Source organism: Marmota marmota, unplaced genomic scaffold (genome assembly GCF_001458135.2).
Source record: "Marmota marmota marmota unplaced genomic scaffold, marMar, whole genome shotgun sequence".
NCBI classification, from domain to species: domain Eukaryota; kingdom Metazoa; phylum Chordata; class Mammalia; order Rodentia; family Sciuridae; genus Marmota; species Marmota marmota.
In genome coordinates, this window is record NW_026000079.1 from 1677895 (window position 1) to 1691471 (window position 13577).

At 57.4% G+C, this 13577-nt stretch overlaps 2 long non-coding RNA genes across 2 annotated transcripts; both read left to right on the forward strand.

Moving 5' to 3' along the window:
- Window positions 1–493: 493 nt before the first annotated feature.
- Window positions 494–5155, forward strand: LOC125620246. The gene is made up of 3 exons (XR_007351851.1): window positions 494–602; window positions 1102–1161; window positions 4842–5155. It is a non-coding gene; the product is annotated as an uncharacterized LOC125620246 (long non-coding RNA).
- Window positions 5156–8734: 3579 nt separating this feature from the next.
- On the forward strand, window positions 8735–12939 carry LOC125620247. The gene is made up of 3 exons (XR_007351852.1): window positions 8735–8914; window positions 11627–11810; window positions 12538–12939. It is a non-coding gene; the product is annotated as an uncharacterized LOC125620247 (long non-coding RNA).
- The last annotated feature ends 638 nt before the right edge of the window (window positions 12940–13577 follow it).

The following is a 13577-nucleotide window of genomic DNA, read 5'->3' on the forward strand; positions in this document are numbered from 1 at the left end:
GGAGGGGTGGCCTCAGGCTTAAACCAGGTCTGAGCAGGAAGGGAGAAGCTGAGGCCCCGGGACCTCACCCCGAGGCTGTGGAGAGCCACTCCCCATTTCCCCCAGCTGCCCCTCCCAGTCCTGCCAGACCTCCCCACCTCCAGCCTTCCTCCCTGATGTGTAGGTGCCCTCTTGGGACACTTTTGGACCTGACCCCATCTAGCCTCCTACTCTTCCTGGCAGGGGGACATCAGGGTCCCCTTCCAGCCCCTCCCAGGGTGCTCCCTCCAGGGAGAGCTGTGCTGAGACGGTGGACAAACAGGATTGACCAGAGCCTAACATGAGGCCCAAGGTCACTTCAGCTTCCAGTACGTTCTTGTCTTCCCCAGGGGAAGTCAGTCCTGCGCTGGCCCTGTCCCCGGGTCCCTTCCTGATAGTCCGCAGTGTGGAGAGACCTTCTCCCCGACTGCCAAGGCCTTTTTGAAGGATTCTGACCCTTCAAAACCTGTTTGGATTCAGGGCACTTGGAGCCGTAGAAGATGGCAGACGCAACCGCAGCCTGTCGCCGCTCACAGACTGTTAGACAGAGGCTCTGTCTGCAGGGAGGACGACAGAAGGAGGAGGTTTGGAACTATTTTATTTTATTTTTGTGGTGCTAGGGATTGAGTCCCGGATCTCACACAAGATACACAAGTGCTCTACCATGAGCTGCATGCCCAGCACCCCCCCTGCACCCCGAGCTTTTGGTTTGTCTCTGGAGTGGGACAGGCCGGTCAGAACACAAATTCTGGCTTCCCTTACCTCCTAACCAGGTGACCTTAGGCAAGTCAACTAATGCATTTGAACCTGAACTTCCATCATTATCAAATGGGATGGTGGGGATGGGAGCATTTTATGGGACTCTGTGTAGATGCCGGGTGTTAACTACTAAATGCTGAGGGACACAGTTATAGAGGCCATTGGAAGAAAGTGGGGGCAATCAGGAAGGCTTCCCTGGTTTGGGGGCATGGGTTGTAGGTTGCGAGGGCTGGGGACTGAGCAGCTGAGACTGAGTCAAGAGGGGCCCACTTTTAACACTAAGGTGGTGAACCCCGTCCCCACAGCTCCTTTCATCCTTCTTAGGAAAAACATGCTGCTGGCCATGTGTGGACTCCATCCAGGGATACTGGGAGATGGACACAGGTAGGTGGAGCCATGGCCCCAGACTGCCCATAACCCACCCGCCCCTCCTCTGCAGCCCCAGACTCCATGTTCTCCAGAGGGACCACCAGCCAGCCATTGTGGCGTCTCCGCTCTATCAATGCACTCAGAATGGTACCTCCAAGCCCCGCCACCTGGGACCCTCTCAAGTCCCCAATTCTATGCGTCCTCAGCATGGCCAGGAGGGAGCTAACTTTGGATCTATTTAGACCCCGGGCCCACGGGCCAGAGAGATGGGGCAGGAGGGTCTTTGTCTGTAAGCGGCCCCCTCCCAGTTGTAGGAGCCAGAGTCCGAGGCGGAGTGGTTTTGGCATCATCCCCCGCAGACAGAAGTGGGGCCTTTGGGCCTGGAGAGAAGGACCAGGTTGAGGCTGGTATATGGAGGGAGCGCCCTGGGCATGGGGCATGAGCTTCACCCGGCTGGGGCCGCCTTCTGCTGGGCTTGTCCATCTGGCACCAGCTGGCTGCCCAGCACCGCCCCCACAGCCAACCAGATGCCTGCTGCTGTTGCCATGACAGTCGGCGGCCATCTTGCACTCAGGGTGCCACCTTGTCTCTGGGGTTTCCCATGGGGCTCCTGGAGGCTGGAGGTGGCTCTCCAGAGATTTGTCCCTGTTCTCTGATGTTCAGCCAGTAAAAGTTCGTTTTCATGCACGACTTTTTGTATGTGCTGTTTTTTTTGGAACTGGGGATTGAACCCAGGGGCACTTTGCCTCTGAGCTATGTCCCCAGCCCTTTTTATTTTTTTATTTTGGGGCAGGGTCTAAGTTGCTAAGGCTGGCCTCAAACTTGCCATCCTTCTGCCTCAGCCTCCCCAGTTGCTGGCATTAGAGGTGTAGGCCATCATACCTTACTTAAGATAGGATTTTTTTAAGGCCAAAGTGGAGGTTCATTCTGTGTCAGGTTCTATGCTAAACACTCCCTGTGTGTTATTCAATGTGCTGAGAAAGGCTCAATGGGATAGATGTCAAGAGGTTCTGGCTCTAGGATAGATTTTTCTTCTCTCCAACCAGAAAATTCCACCTACAGATTCCTATCTTGGGAAGTTCTTCCTAGTGTCTAATCCAGATCTATAGTGCTTTAACACCAGTTCTTGGACCCTTGGCTTAACATGGTTGAGAGGTAAGAAAGGAACTGCCATCTAGCTTTAGTCACTTTATGGATATTTCTGGACCCCAACTACTGGCAAAAGGACCTCGAGGAAGCTGGTTTGCTGAGAGGTCAGAATGCCTCCTCAAATCCCTGGGGGGCCCCTTGCTCAAATCTTCTGTGGAGAGGAGTCAGTACCCTGAAAGGTTTTGAAATTCCCCCTCCGTGATCCCCCTCAGGACCCCAAAAAGAGGCAGGAGCCAGGACCATTGGACAGGGATAGTCTCCCAGGCTTTCCAGTGGGAGGCCCCTCGGGAGACTCTCTCCACTCCCCTCCCTGGGGAGACCCCTAGAAGGACCCGAGGGGTCCCGGATGGCGAGAGTGCCCTCCTTCTGGAGCCAACCCAAAGCAGAGAGCGGTCACCTTGACCTCCAGGGACATGGACAAGGGGCACCGAGCAGGGGCTAGCTTTGCAGAGGGGAGTCCTGAATGAGGAGAGGTGGGGAGAGAAAGGAGGCCATGCCCACCGAGGAAGGGTGGGTGCCAGGGAGGGGCCGGGTAATTTATGATGTCGTTGCTCCCCGCCCCACTCTCCCAGCCACCGCCCCCGGCCCAGCCCTTCTGCAGTAGTTGCTAGGAGATCCGCCTGGCTCTGTCTGGGGCTGGGAGGGGTGACAGGCTGTTCCCAGGGACTCCTGCCTGTTTCACTCAGGGTGGGCTCAGCCCCCCGTCCCCGGCCACATCCACACTCTGACAGGAAAGCCCTGCTGTCCCCCCAAATCTAGGCAGCCTGGGGGCGTGGGGCTCCCTAATGGGCTGAGGGTCCAGAGCCAGGAACGGAAGGGAGAGCCTGAGAGGGTGCTTTGCCCTGTGGCTGGGGACTCTGGGGAACCGCGGCCCAGCTGGGTCCTGGAGTCAGCCAGAGGGGTCAGGGACTCCTCCCGCCCTCCTCGAGGACCCCAGGGTCAGGGAGCCGGTCTTTACCTTTTCCCCAATAAGTGTCTCCAGTACGATGAGCCAGGCCGGCTTCTGTCCCCAAGCCTCCATGTGGTCAAGGTCCAGTTAGGGACCGAGCAGAAGTGGGAGCAGAGGGAGGAAGAGCAGCCAGGGCCGGGAGCACGGGGGGAGGGAGGTGAGTCTGGAAAAGCCAGGAGCGAACCGGGTACCCTGCTGCGCAGGCCGTGGTCTCGCCACTCAGGACGCCAAGGAGGGACGATCCCAAGTTTTGGCCAGCCTGGGCAATTTGGTTGGTGAGGCCCTTGGAAAGGAAGGAAGAAAAGATGGGGGGCGTCCCGGTGGCCAGAGGGGAGCACTGACCTGAGGGGAGTTGGGCAACGCAGGGGTGTAGTGAGGTCCCATCGTGTGTGTGTGTGTGTGTGTGTGTGTGTGTGTGTGTGTGTGTGTTTTGGTACCAACGATGATTGAACTCAGGGCACTTTACCACTGAGCCTCATCCCCAGCCCTTTTTATTTTCTATTTAGAGACAGGGTCTTGCTAAGTTGCTTAGAGCCTTGCTAAATTGCTGAGGCTGGCCTTGAACTTGGGATCCTCCTGCCTCAGCCTCTGGAGTTGCTGGCTCCACAGGCTCCCTTCTCAGATTTCAAGGTTCTCAGCCAAGGCTGTGGTCGGTGGGAGAGCCCTTGCCTGTCCTGTGTGGCCCCAGGTTCAGGCCCCAACACGAAGGTCGGGTGAGGTGAACTTTAGGGGCTCCCCAAACTGCTGGCTCACAGGAAGCACTGTGCCCACGACGGATTCTCTGTTGTTCCTGGGGCCCCTTCCCCGACTCCAGGAAGGAGGGTGTTGACCTTGACTCTGCACCCACTCGGTCTGTCTCAGCGATTATCTCAATTAACCTTCCCTGAAAATGGTGCAGTCCGAGTCTCCCTTTCCAGAGGAGGAATCGGATCTTCAGGAAGGATGTCGTTGTCCCTGAGTCACAGGACTGGCACATTGGGCTGGGCTGGGTCCCCTGTCCTCCCGCTGGCTTCCTGAAGAATCGTGTTCTGAGCACAGTCGACCGAAAAGAGGGAAAGAGGAGAGGGCCAGGGCAGGCGGAGCCGGGCGGATTCTCGGATGCTCAGCAGTCCCTGCAGGTTGAGGACGGGACTGGAGAAGTCACCAAAGTCCTCCCAAGTGGCCCTGGAGCTCAAAGGAAGCAAGCCCCCTGCCTTCCTTCCCCGAGAAAGCGCCCTGGGGTCCCTGCCTAATTTTTGGAACGGTTGGAATCTGAGCTTCCACCCAGGCATTCTCTACCCCATTGCCCTGCGTGGAGACCTGGAGCAGACGCCTGGGCTCCAGCCACTGTCGGGTGGCCCTCGTCCTCCTCCTTTCCCAATGGAGGGGCACCCTGTCAAGGCCACGCATTCAAGTTTCCCTCTGCCCTCGCCTCAATTCTTCATTATTTATTTATGTATTTATCATTTTTTTTTTACATTTTTTAGTTGTTGATGGACCTTTATTTTATTTGTTTGTATGTGGGGCTGAGGATGGAACCCAGGGCCTCACACATGCCAGGCAAGCGCTCCACCCCTGAGCCCCAGCCCAAGAAAAATTTGACGATTTTTCTTTTCAGATCTCTAAGAAGCCACTTCCCCCGGCGGCTGGGTTCCCTCTGAGAAGCCTTCCATCCCGGCCGAAGGCTCAGCGCAGCAGAGTGAGATCCACCAAGGCAGAAAGGAAATGGGGAGCACCCACCCTCCAGCCTGGGCAGCCATCCCACCTGGAACCTTCTGGAAGGAGCCTTCGCTGGGCCCGTTGCTCCCTGTCCACCGGCTGCCCGTGCAGGCCCACCCCGTTTATCCCGGGTCCTCTCAGCTGGGCTTCCCACGACCTCTGGGGTGAAGTCCCGTCTCCTGTCTAATAAAGACTCTTGAGTTTTGACTGACAGTGACCGTGGATGTGCCTGGGCGGGTTGGAAGGGGAGGGACTGAAGAAGAGGGGGTGACACTGGGCTTCCTCTAACAGGGACCCAGCCATAGAAGGAACTTTGCGACAGAAGGTGGCGATCCCCCCTGGGGAATGGGATGGGGGGTGGCTGACAAGGCGGTCCCCACGCCCCTCTTAACCACCCCAGACCCTGAGAGCTCCACCCAGGATCTGGCCCCTTCCGTCTCCGAGCAATGGGCTGGCGCTCCCAGCCAAAGGGGCACCAAGGGACATCTGAAGGACCGAGAGCATGGGGGGGGGGTTCTGTGGGGCAGGTCACTGGGCAGCCCGTGTCCTCCATGAAAGGGTCCTTCCTCAGAAATGCCCCCTGGGTCTGAGCAGTGCACAGACCGGCAGTGCCCCTCTCCCATAGTGCCACCTGCTCCTGCTTCCTCTCTGTCTATGCTCAGCAGAAACAGAAGGAACCAATATGAATGGCAAGAAGAATTCAGGTTAGACAGCAGGCAGGACTTCTCTGCAATAACAAGAGCTGAGAGGGCCGCGGGAGACACAGCAAGAAATTGGGAATGTTCCTCTGATCTAACCGTACTCCCTCATGGAATGACAGTTTGAGTCCTGGGATTTTTCTAAATAAATAATATTTTTTAAAAAAAAATTCTATGATAATACCCGTGGCACGATCCTAACGGTACTCAGTGGAAAGTGTCAGCTAGGCAGGGTGGAACAGCACAAGAGGCTGAGGCAGGAGGATTGCCAAGTCGAGGCCAGCCTCAGCAATGTAGCAAGGCCCTAAGCAATAAAGGGAGACCCTGTCTCAAAATTAAAAAATAAAAAGGGCTGGGGATGTAACATGGTGGTGAAGCACCCCTGGGTTCAATCCCCAGTGCCCACAAACGAAGACAAAAGAGAAAGCAGGTCTCCTCCCAAGAAGTACCCACTGGTCCTAAGTTCTCCCCCAAATCGTCCACACACCCAAGCCATGTGCACATCCCCCGTTTCCAGGTGGACCCCACCACACAGGCTGCCACTTCTCCAGGCCAGGACCCCGCCACGGGCAAGCTGTGTCAGCTGAGATTCAGGACACGCTGCTGGGCACCTGGGCCCTGTTCCGGGAAGCCACCGAGAGCTGCCTGGTCCAGCCAGCCCCTCACTGTGCGGAGAAAACTGAGGTCACGGAGGGGAGGGTCAGCAGGTGGAGGTCCTCAGCATGGTGGAGGGTGCGAGGAGAAGAATCTCAGACTCCCCCAATTCACATCCCAGAAGCCCCGGGCTCCCCCATAAGGACAGGGGCTGGCGGGGCAGATGGGGCCGGGCGGCCGCTGGGAGGGGGCTGTTCATTTCCTCAAAACTTGGGCTCCTTCAGGGGCTGGGGCCAGGATGATGCTCCCGGGGGTCCCCAGCCCTCGTCTGACGGCCCCTGGGGGTCGGTCCCTGGGGAAGTGGGGTGAGTGGAGGAGGAGGGGGACCGGGCTTGGGGAGGGTCAGCAGGAGAAGCTTCCCTCCACTTCCTGGGCTTGCTGTGGAGCCCAGAGCTGGGGATCCACCTTCTTGGCCCCTGTACCCTCTGGGTGTTGGGGGTGGGGTGCCGGGCAGGGGGTGGCAAACCTCTGCCACCATGAGTGGCCTCCTGCGTGGGAGTCAGGCTCCTGGACAAAGGGCCTGGGGCACCAGGGGGCGTGGGCAGAGGGGCTCCTGTGAGCACAGGGAGGAAAGGGGACAACAGCAGGTGGAGAAGCGACAGGCTCTGCAAACAGAAAGACCCAGACCAGACAGGGGCAGGAGGGGCGGGCCGGGGATGCCAGGACTGGGGTGGGAGGAACAAGGCGGGACACTTCGGAATGTGCCTGAGTCCCACTGAGTATATGCAGATGAGGCCTGTCTGTATGCAAATGAGCCCGTCTGTATGCAGATGAAGAGAGAGGGCATTCTCCTCTCAGGGTTACCATAGAGCCTCACCTCCTCCCCTTCCCTCAGGGCTCCAGCTGTAGGGCGGCCTGGGAAGGGGCCGGGTCTGGGGGTGGGCCACCTGCAACAGAAAGTTAGACTGCAGGAAGGACTGACCAAAGAAAAAAAGACCAGCTCTGGGAAAGCAACTGGAGATGAAATAGGGAGAGGGCCAGGTGAGAGTGATCGACGTCCCAGGCACAGGAAAGGGAGGCTGGGGAAGAAGGAAGGAAAAGAACCTCAACCGAGCATCCTCCCGGGGCCTCAAGAGTGCCTTCCTTACAGGGACTTTGGGTTCTGGTGAAGACCCTCGGGGGTTTTGAAGACAGGAAGAGGTGGTGTCCTGCCCGGTGTGACTCAGTCACAGCGGAGACTCCTCCTCTCCTTCTCCTTCCTGCCAAGCGGAGACTGCAAGAGTCCTCCCTTTATTTTATTTTTTTGGTTGTGTTCTGTTTTAGTGCCGGGGATTGAACCCAGAGGTGCTTCACACTGAGCCACAGCCTCGGTCCTTTTCGTTTTGAGACAGGGTCTCCCTGAGTGGCCCAGGCTGGCCTTGACCTTGTGATCCTGCAGCCTCAGCCTCCCAGTTTGCTGGGATTACAGGTGTGGGCCTCTGAACCTGGTGGGAACAGTCTCTTTTTTTGGTACTAGGGATGAACCCAGGGGCACTTTACTCCTAAGCCACATCCCCAGTCCTTTTTAATTTTTTTTTTTTTATTTTGAGACAGATTCTCGCAAAATTGCGCAGACTGGCCTCAAACTTGCGATCCTCCTGCCTCAGCCTCCTGAGATTAAGGGCAGGGTCCACCATGTCTGGCCCCCGGAAGAGTCTTTCTTGTTCTGTTGGGAGGTGAAGGGCATCAGGCAGGGTTGGAGGAGCCCCAGAGGGGGGCTGGTGATGGTGGCTGGGTCTCAGGCCTACAGCGGGCTGAGAATCCTCAGGAGACTGGGGGTGAGGCTACGGAGGCAGCTGGTTGGGCAGAAACCAAGAGGGGGACACCAGGGTGGGAAGGAGGTCACAGATAATCCACGGGGACGTAGGATTCAGAGTCTGGGAAAGCTGCCTTCCCAGTCAGGAGACCCAAGCCCTACTTGGGCCTGAATCCGGGCCCTTCCTAGGAGCGCAGAGGCGAGGGGTGGGGGGGTCTTTGAAAACAGCCTTCCCTCTTCCTCCGGTGCCCCCAGCCCCCCACACCCAGAGGCTCAGCCAAGGCCTTTGTGGGGAGCTGTGGGGAAGAGAGGCCCCTTGTTGGTTCATTCATCGCTCCGGAGGCTCGGCCCATGCCAGCCCCCAGCACCCGCTGGATCCTCCTTCCTGGGGGTGCCAGCCAGCACCCCCCCCCCGCCCGCTGCCATAACCCCCTCCCCAGCTCTGCCATTTCCTGGAGCCTTGGGGCCTTGGCCGTGGTCCCGGCTGCAGGATGGCGGGGAGCCCCGGCCCCCGCGGCCCCCGCGGCCCCCGCACCTCGCCATTCACACTCTGGCACCGGAGCCGTGGGAACGCTGGGCAGCAGCTGGGCATCGGTGCCCAGCTCTGCCCACCCCCGGCCCTGCCGACCTCGGAGAGGGGAGAGGAACAGGCTGCCCCCCAAAAAGAGCCCCTCCAGGATGGGGCCCTAGAAATCCTTAGCACTAATTATGAATCTGGGGACAAACAAGACATTTGCAAGTCAATTAGTGACAGAACTTTCCCAGGACAGAGTTTCATCCAGGCTCAGCTTTAGACAGGGCCACATGCTGGGTCATCCCGTCCCTCCCTGGCCTGTGCCCAGCGGCTGGCAGCTCAGGGACAGAGGCGGGCCTGACGTTGCCTCGGTGTGTCTGGGGTTCCAGGGCCCTGGCCGGGCGCGAGGGGCTGGAGGGTGACAATGGGATCCGATAATGTCAACTGGAGGTTGACCCAGGGCTGCCACCAGGAGGCATCCCATCAGGGCCAGGCCTCAGCGCCACCTGCCACAGAACCTGGCGGCTTCCAGGAGACGCCAAGGAGACAGTTGAGCCAGGCAGGGTGGGTGGCTGATGGGGAGACAGAAGTCCTTGTGACAGGGCCTGGGGACCCGCCTCCCGAGGACTCCCAGGACAAGAGGAGCCCAAGGGGGACCTTTAAGGGACCTTTAAGCATCCCAGCAGTTGTTCCCAGGCCAGGAGGGACAGGATCCATGGGACTGCAATTCACCTGCAGAGAAATTTCCAGGTGGACCAACACGGCCACTTGGGGCCACTCCGTGGCCAGGGACAGAGCACAGGCTCTCACTCCTCCGGGCAGAGACCTTTAGCTGGGAAAGGGGCTAAGAGAGGACCCCTTAATTGGGGGAGGAGGGGAGGGAAAGGGGTTGTGCAGGGCAAAAGCCCTAGAGCCAGCCCCACCATCTGAGGGAGATTAAGGGATTATAATTAAAACACATTTGCCGCCTCTGAGCAGGTGGGTAAGGGCTGGTGCTAATGATCTAATTGCTGCCTTTACCAGGGCTTTAGCCAGGGGCTGGCTGCTGGGCTCCGTAATGAGTGGGCCGGGTTTTTTTCAGGGAGGTGGGTGAGAAGAGGCGGGGTCGAGGAGCCGGGAGGGGAGCCTCTTTCTTCCCTTGAACACCCCAGCTCCCGTGCCCATGTGTTCCTGCAGTTCTGCTCCTAATCCCCTCCCAGAGAATCCAAGGTGAAGGTTGAAGGTTGCAACCAGTAGAGGTTTTATTGGTTTTGTTTGTTTGTGGTACTGGGCATTGAACCCAGGGGTGCCCGAACTCTGAGCTGTATCTCCAGCCCTCTTTATTTTTTATTTTGAGACAGGGTCTTGCTAAATTGCTGAGGCTGGCCTCCAACTTGCCATCCTCCTGCCTCAGCCTCCCAAATCACTGGGATTACAGGCATGAGCCACCCCTCCTGGCCTAATGGGGTTATCAGTGGCCTGGAAAAGAATTCTGGGAGCCAGGAATGTTGCAGAGGGTTGCATAGGTCCCCAGAGACAGGGAAACACTGAGACAGAGAAGTTAGAGGGAGAAAAGATTGTCCTTGGAATAATTGTAACTGTCATTAATTTAAAATGTGCCAAACTTCGTATTAACCCTTTATCAACTTATTTAACCCTCACAACCACACAGTGAAGACTGAGGAGGGCAATGCCTGCACCCAGAGCCCACCGAGCCACCAGCTAAGTGGACACCAGGGGTCCTGCAGATCAGGGATGGCCCCCTTAAACTCTTTCTTCTCCCTAGGAAGGGCAGATAGGGAACCCTTCCTAGAGTCAGAGACCTCAGGCTCGAGGTCAAGGGCATGCAGGTTGCCAGCCAAAGACCTCTGGCTCTGGAAGTCACCCAGTTTCTGAAGCCTCCTCTTTGCCTCTTATGCAAAACCCCCCACTGTGACAGGGCATGGTGGCACACTCCTGTAATTCCAGGGATTTGGGAGGCTAAGGCAGGAGGATCACAGTTTTGAGGCCAGCCTCAGCAACTTAGAAAGACCCTGTCTCACAATAAAAAATGAAAAGGGTCAGGGATGTAGCTCAGGATAGAGTGCTCCTGGGTTCAACCTCCAATACGAGAGAGAGAGAGAGAGAGAGAGAGAGAGAGAGAGGGAGAGAGTCCTCTGTGAACCTCTGTGACACACTGGTGTCACACCTCTGTGCGCTTGCACATGCTGCTGCCCATGTGGGAGCCACCCTTCTGCTCACCGGCTGACTTCTCGTTCACATGACCCTTCTCTCCCGTGGGCTCCCCCGAGAGCCGAGAGCCAGCGCATTTGTCTGGTGGCTGAGAGCGAGCTGGCCATGAGTTCAGGAAGGAAACGGCCTGGTGAGGGGTGGGTGTTTATTTTTATAAACAAAAGCCCTAAGACAGAGTAGTTCTGGGAGGAACAAGGAGAAAACAGGAACGTGTGTGTCTCTGGGATGGGAACGGGGCTGGAGAAGCCCAGGCGGAGGGAGGCCCGCGCTCTGTAGCCCACTGTTGTGGTTTTTACTGGATTTCTTTCTTTCCCGTATTGCAGATCGAACCCGGGATGCTCTACCATGGAGCCACATCCCCAGCCCTTTTTAAAAATATTTCATTTGGAGACAGGGCCTCACTGAGTTGCTTACGGCCTCACTAAGTTGCTGAGGCTGGCTTTGAACTTGAGATCCTCCTGCCTCAGCCTCCCGAGCCCTGGGATGACAGGCGTGAGCCACGGTGGCTGGCCAGTTCCCTTCTTTTCTCTATGCCCCACATCACCCTGTCCAGCTGGGCCTGGTCACTGTGTCCTATGGTCCTTCCAGAGCCTTTCAGGATCAGCTTCTCTCCCCCTGCCGCCTCCTCGTCCAGTCGCACTGTAGGCAGAGTGTCTGGATTCTCACTAGCTCTGTGTACATGGGCGAGTCACCAAAGCGCCCTGAGCCAGCACCTTCCTTGTGAGGCAGGGACAGAGATGGTCACTCCCTACTACAGCTAGGAGGTTGTGTGACCCTTGCCTGGAGAGCTGAGGAGCTGTCATGTGCACCTCTCTCCCCACCGGAGGGAATCCTGCTGCCGGGTTGCTAATCTGCTGTGTGCCCTTCCTCAGGCCACTTGCCCTCTCTGAAGCTAGAGCCTCCCGTCTGGGTTATGGCTGCATTGTACCTTCACCCTGCCTGTACAGCTGAGCTGGGAGAGAAGGAGCTGCGCTTGCCCAGTCTTAGCTTTCTCGTCTGGAAAATGGGGACACCCACAGTAGCTCTTTCCCAGATCCGCCGTGGGAATTAAATGAGGTAATGTATGTAAAGTGCTTGGTGCAGCACGAAGACCCATCAATGGTGATCATTATTATAGTTATTAAATGGGAGGGGCCTGCAAAATGTGCGAGTCCAGGGAAGGGACACCTCATTATTGCTCCGGCTGGAATAATGAGGCCTGGTGGTAATAGCCCCTCGCGCTCCCAGGCCCTCCTGACAAAGGGACCCAGTGGCTGTGGATGGGCCCCGACAAAGTGAGAAGTGAATGGTGTATAATGGGACATTTAGGGGCTTAGCCCAGGCTGGGGGCTGTGCTGGGAAGAACCCTCCGGCTGTGGCTCCAGGTGCTGAAGGCCCCCGGAGGCCAGGAACACAAGGCCGCCCCTTCCCTGCTCCCAGTCAGCTCTTCCAAGAGCCCTCAGCCACCAAGACCTGCGCTAATCCCCACCGAGTGCCTTTGAGGTGCCAGGCACGCTGGGGCATCCATCTGCACAAATAGTCCCCATGACCTCTGACCTCACACCCTCTGACCTATATGGAAGATTGACAAGGATCAGGACAAATAAGTTCCACACACAGGAGGTCAGATGGCGGTGAGCGATCTGGGGAAAAAGAGTTCAGGGCCGGGGGTGGTGAACGACCATTCAAAATGAGGTGCTTAGGGAAGGCTGGATTTTGTTCAACTTTTGTGTGTGTGGAAATTTTTAAATAGTTACAAAGTAAACAGAATAGTATAACGAAGCCCCACCCCTCCGTCATCTAGCTCCAACAACTGCCCATCTTGGTTCATCCCTACTCCCACCTCTCCCCCCACCTGGTCATTTTGAAGCAAATCACACACCACGGCTCCTTGGTTGGAGAGCGTGACTTAAGCCAAGGCCAGAGGAGGCCAGCAAGCTAACCGGGTGGCCATTTAGGAGGTGAGCATTGTGGACAGGGCAATGACGGCATGTACACGCCTTCTTACACCTGACTACACCGTGGCACAGTCCTGTAATCGCAGCTCTCAGGAGGCTGAGGCAGGAGGATCGCCAGGTTCAAGGCCAGCCCGTGCAACTTAGTGAGACCCTGTCTCAAAAAAACTTGAAAATAAAATAAAAAGGAAAAGAGGATGTAGCTCAGTGGCCAAGTGCCCCTGGATCCAATCCAGTACCCAAACAAAATAAGACCCAAAAAAAACCTGGCCTGGTGTCTGGGAAATCAGCCTCCAATCTCAGCTCTGCACCTAACTGGTGAGTCCCCCTCCAGAAATCGCTTACCTCCCAGTTCCTCACCTGGGAAGTGGGGTTAACACACTTATCCCGGCAAGGCTGCGGGGTCAAGGGTCAAGGTGTTGTCAGGGGGCTCTGGTCCCCGAGGAACTCCACCTCTGGAGAGGTGAGACAAGGTTCGGGGTGCCAGAGGTTAGTGGGGTAGGGAGTGTGGTCTGGGGGTGATTTCCTGGAGAAGGCCACCTCTGAACTCAGTCCCACAGGCCACGCTGGAGGGGAGGGGCCTGCGTGCCTGGGCTGCGCCATGTTTGCTGGCCACCCCTCACCCCTACTTCCCATGGATGGCCCCCTGGGTCCTAGGGAAGGACAGAGGCCTGAATGGGCAACTGTTCTCTGGGGAGGCCTGGCCCCCTTTAAAGACCCTCATCACCCTCTCCTCTTCCCTCCCAGGGTGATTATCACCCGGAGGGGCCTTTTGGTGGGGGGGGACACAAAGAGACCCTCAACTCCCATCCTCTAGGCGGGATAATGGGCCATTCACACGGAGGGGACCCCAGCCCCACACCTGGCCCTCTCAGGCAGCCCCCAACCG